The 5000-nt window shown below is 42.7% G+C and overlaps 1 non-coding gene across 1 annotated transcript in view; it reads right to left on the reverse strand.

Moving 5' to 3' along the window:
- Positions 1-1494, reverse strand: part of LOC123719236 — a 1906-nt gene extending 412 nt beyond the window's left edge. Inside the window, exon 1 of the ribosomal RNA XR_006755300.1 lies at positions 1-1494. This exon is cut by the window's left edge and continues 412 nt beyond it. This is a non-coding gene — a ribosomal RNA (small subunit ribosomal RNA).
- Between the last annotated feature and the right edge of the window lie 3506 nt (positions 1495-5000).

Below are 5000 nucleotides of genomic sequence, written 5' to 3' on the forward strand. Positions count from 1 at the left end.
CTCTAAGAAGAATTTTAATACGTCGCCAGTGAGTTGCGCTCCCCGAGAGTCGCGCACACCTTGAATGACGACGCCTATTTAGCAGGCTAGAGTCTCGTTCGTTACCGGAATTAACCAGACAAATCGCTCCACCAACTAAGAACGGCCATGCACCACCACCCACCGAATCAAGAAAGAGCTGTTAATCTGTCAATCCTTCCGGTGTCCGGGCCTGGTGAGATTTCCCGTGTTGAGTCAAATTAAGCCGCAGGCTCCACTCCTGGTGGTGCCCTTCCGTCAATTCCTTTAAGTTTCAGCTTTGCAACCATACTCCCCCCGGAGTCCAAAATCTTTGGTTTCCCGGAAGCTGCCCGCCGAGCCATTGTAGTAACGTCGGCGGATCGCTAGATGACATATTTACGGTTAGAACTAGGGCGGTATCTAATCGCCTTCGAACCTCTAACTTTCGTTCTTGATTGATGAAAACACCTTTGGCAAATGCTTTCGCTGATGTTCGTCTTGCGACGATCCAAGAATTTCACCTCTAACGTCGCAATACGAATGCCCCCAGTTATCCCTATTAATCATTACCTCGGAGTTCTGAAAACCAACAAAATAGAACCGAGATCATATTCTATTATTCCATGCACGAAATATTCAAGCGGCATTTTGAGCCCGCTTTGAGCACTCTAATTTGTTCAAAGTAAAATTGTCGGCCCACCTCGACACTCACCGAAGAGCACCGCGATAGGATTTTGATATTGAACCGGCGTTTTACCGCCGGCTCACCGACGATATGCTCCGCAGACGTGTCAGTATCACCGCGGATGCGGTGCACCGACAGCGCGGCGCACAAATGCAACTACGAGCTTTTTAACCGCAACAATTTTAGTATACGCTATTGGAGCTGGAATTACCGCGGCTGCTGGCACCAGACTTGCCCTCCAATTGTTCCTCGTTAAAATATTTAAAGTGTACTCATTCCGATTACGAGGCCTCGTAAGAGTCCCGTATCGTTATTTTTCGTCACTACCTCCCCGTGCCGGGAGTGGGTAATTTGCGCGCCTGCTGCCTTCCTTGGATGTGGTAGCCGTTTCTCAGGCTCCCTCTCCGGAATCGAACCCTGATTCCCCGTTACCCGTGACAACCATGGTAGTCGCAGAAACTACCATCGAAAGTTGATAAGGCAGACATTTGAAAGATGCGTCGCCGGTACTGGACCGTGCGATCGGCAAAAGTTATCCAGATTCATCAAAATTAACGACTTCGGACGCATGGCCCTCCGCCGATTGGTTTTGATCTAATAAAAGCACTCATCCCATCACTGGTCAGAGTTCTGATTGCATGTATTAGCTCTAGAATTACCACAGTTATCCAAGTAACTGAGTAAGATCTAAGGAACCAAAACTGATATATTGAGCCATTCGCGGTATCGCCTTAATACGGCTTGCACTGAGACATGCATGGCTTAATCTTTGAGACAAGCATATAACTACTGGCAGGATCAACCAGGGAGCTGCTTACGCAAACGACACGCCTACACCGCGGTCACGCGGCTTCGGCGAGCCGCTGGCTCGGCGGCGTCGAGGGGCGCGCGCTTGCGCGCGCGCCTTCTCGACACGCGTGAACGTAACGCGTCGAATTTGCACGCGACGCGACGTTCGCGCTTCATATCGATAGACTAACTTTGACCGGTCTACGAGCGGCCGTCCCGTCACGATCTCGCAACGAGGTGATGTACAACGATGCTCGACCACTGTGAGGGACATAAAACTGCAACGAACACGACCCCGCGGGCGGGAATCGATGTTGTGACAATTTGAAAATTGAACATTCATCTAAACGCAACTTCTCAATTTTTATTCAATACGTTATTGTAAACATATTAAAACTCGGCTGGCAATTACATGCGCACACACACGCATGATTCGCACTAGATACGATCAACGCCCGGAGCTTGAGGGATAAATTCCAACACGACGCTGCGCACACCGTTTCGACGATGGGCGCGTGTGCGTCCTCTTTTATACATTCTTTCCATATACGGTCGCCGTGGCGACCGCGCACGTGTCGAACACGCTAGGCGCCCTGCGTTGAGGTGTGCCTAGAAGCGTATTCTTTTAACATCACAGATAACACCGGGGGAGACGGTCCCAAATCTTGGTCGATTGGTAACATCACCATACGGTCTGCGAACGCGGTGCTATAATATAATTTTATATTATATTATATAAAATATGAGGAGGAGTAGTATGTATATTCTTTGTTATTTTGTGTTGACACAAGAGAGATATATAAAATGTACTATACACCACACACACAGAGAGAGAGAGAGCTGGGAAAGATCTCGGCGGTCTCGCATTCGAAATACGAATTTGATATAATTTCCTCCGAAAATCCATACCCATATCTATATCATCCATGCGCGAATATATGTATATAATATTCTCACACTTCGCACAAACACAAAAACAAGAACACATTCTATTCTCTCTCGTCCGTCGTTCGTGTCTATTTGAGACGAACGACGCGCGGCAACGAGAACGAGTCGACGCTGTGCGCACGACTGTTTCGCTCCACATCTATACCGAGAGCAATAGTCCGCGTCGGCATTGGAGCGGACGTCGAATGTTTCTCGTAGAGCGAGCGAGAGAGAGACGATTTTTCATTTTATTATGTATGTGTATTGGCGTGCAGTAGTAGCACGTAGTAGTACTAGTAGTAGTAGTAAAAAAATATTATTATTTATTTTATTGACTGATATGATTTTGTTTGTTTTCTTTTTTTTGAATAGACATTTGTATTGATAGATATGTTTCTCGTTGAAGCTCGCAGCACACGCTCAGAGAAATGGCAATGTGGGTTTATTTGAAGAAAAGAAAAAACAAAAAAAACAATTATATTTATTAATAATATGTATGTATGTATGTATGTATGTATGTATGTATGTATAATAATGAATTATAATAATTATTCCGATGCAACGTCAGAGGAAAATGTTTCTCGTACAGGTGCGGCGCGCGACGGCCGGCCGCTCGACAGTTTCGCGCCGAATGTTTCTCGTTGAAGCTCGCAGCACACGCTCAGAGAAATGGCAATGTGGGTTTATTTGAAGAAAAGAAAAAACAAAAAAAACAATTATATTTATTAATAATATGTATGTATGTATGTATGTATGTATGTATGTATGTATAATAATGAATTATAATAATTATTCCGATGCAACGTCAGAGGAAAATGTTTCTCGTACAGGTGCGGCGCGCGACGGCCGGCCGCTCGACAGTTTCGCGCCGAATGTTTCTCGTTGAAGCTCGCAGCACACGCTCAGAGAAATGGCAATGTGGGTTTATTTGAAGAAAAGAAAAAACAAAAAAAACAATTATATTTATTAATAATATGTATGTATGTATGTATGTATGTATGTATAATAATTATTCCGATGCAACGTCAGAGGAAAATGTTTCTCGTACAGGTGCGGCGCGCGACGGCCGGCCGCTCGACAGTTTCGCGCCGAATGTTTCTCGTTGAAGCTCGCAGCACACGCTCAGAGAAATGGCAATGTGGGTTTATTTGAAGAAAAGAAAAAACAAAAAAAACAATTATATTTATTAATAATATGTATGTATGTATGTATGTATGTATGTATGTATGTATAATAATGAATTATAATAATTATTCCGATGCAACGTCAGAGGAAAATGTTTCTCGTACAGGTGCGGCGCGCGACGGCCGGCCGCTCGACAGTTTCGCGCCGAATGTTTCTCGTTGAAGCTCGCAGCACACGCTCAGAGAAATGGCAATGTGGGTTTATTTGAAGAAAAGAAAAAACAAAAAAAACAATTATATTTATTAATAATATGTATGTATGTATGTATGTATGTATGTATGTATGTATAATAATGAATTATAATAATTATTCCGATGCAACGTCAGAGGAAAATGTTTCTCGTACAGGTGCGGCGCGCGACGGCCGGCCGCTCGACAGTTTCGCGCCGAATGTTTCTCGTTGAAGCTCGCAGCACACGCTCAGAGAAATGGCAATGTGGGTTTATTTGAAGAAAAGAAAAAACAAAAAAAACAATTATATTTATTAATAATATGTATGTATGTATGTATGTATGTATGTATGTATGTATAATAATGAATTATAATAATTATTCCGATGCAACGTCAGAGGAAAATGTTTCTCGTACAGGTGCGGCGCGCGACGGCCGGCCGCTCGACAGTTTCGCGCCGAATGTTTCTCGTTGAAGCTCGCAGCACACGCTCAGAGAAATGGCAATGTGGGTTTATTTGAAGAAAAGAAAAAACAAAAAAAACAATTATATTTATTAATAATATGTATGTATGTATGTATGTATGTATGTATGTATAATAATTATTCCGATGCAACGTCAGAGGAAAATGTTTCTCGTACAGGTGCGGCGCGCGACGGCCGGCCGCTCGACAGTTTCGCGCCGAATGTTTCTCGTTGAAGCTCGCAGCACACGCTCAGAGAAATGGCAATGTGGGTTTATTTGAAGAAAAGAAAAAACAAAAAAAACAATTATATTTATTAATAATATGTATGTATGTATGTATGTATGTATGTATGTATAATAATGAATTATAATAATTATTCCGATACAATGTCAGAGGAAAATGTTTCTCGTACAAGATCGCCACGCGACGCGACAAGATGCCGTTCAACGGCACGATATCTACAACTCTGTCGATAGATATGTAGATAGTATCTACTCTGTCAAGTATATGTGTGTAACGTGTGGTGGTGTGTGGTGTGGGGTTTTGTTAGCGATAGCGATACGTTTCTAGTTAAAATTGAATATTTAAAAATAAAAACTCTTCTGGTAAGAAAAACTATTTATGGTTTATTATGGTGTGTCTAGTGCAACAACATCAACATTGTCATAATCATAATAATATAATTATTATTAGGGCTATAGGTTAACCTTCCAAATAGGGACCGTCGATTTAAATGTCGATATTTTTAATTATTCTAGATAGTACTCACTAAAAGAAAC

This window comes from Pieris brassicae, unplaced genomic scaffold, assembly GCF_905147105.1.
Source record: "Pieris brassicae unplaced genomic scaffold, ilPieBrab1.1, whole genome shotgun sequence".
Classification (NCBI taxonomy): domain Eukaryota; kingdom Metazoa; phylum Arthropoda; class Insecta; order Lepidoptera; family Pieridae; genus Pieris; species Pieris brassicae.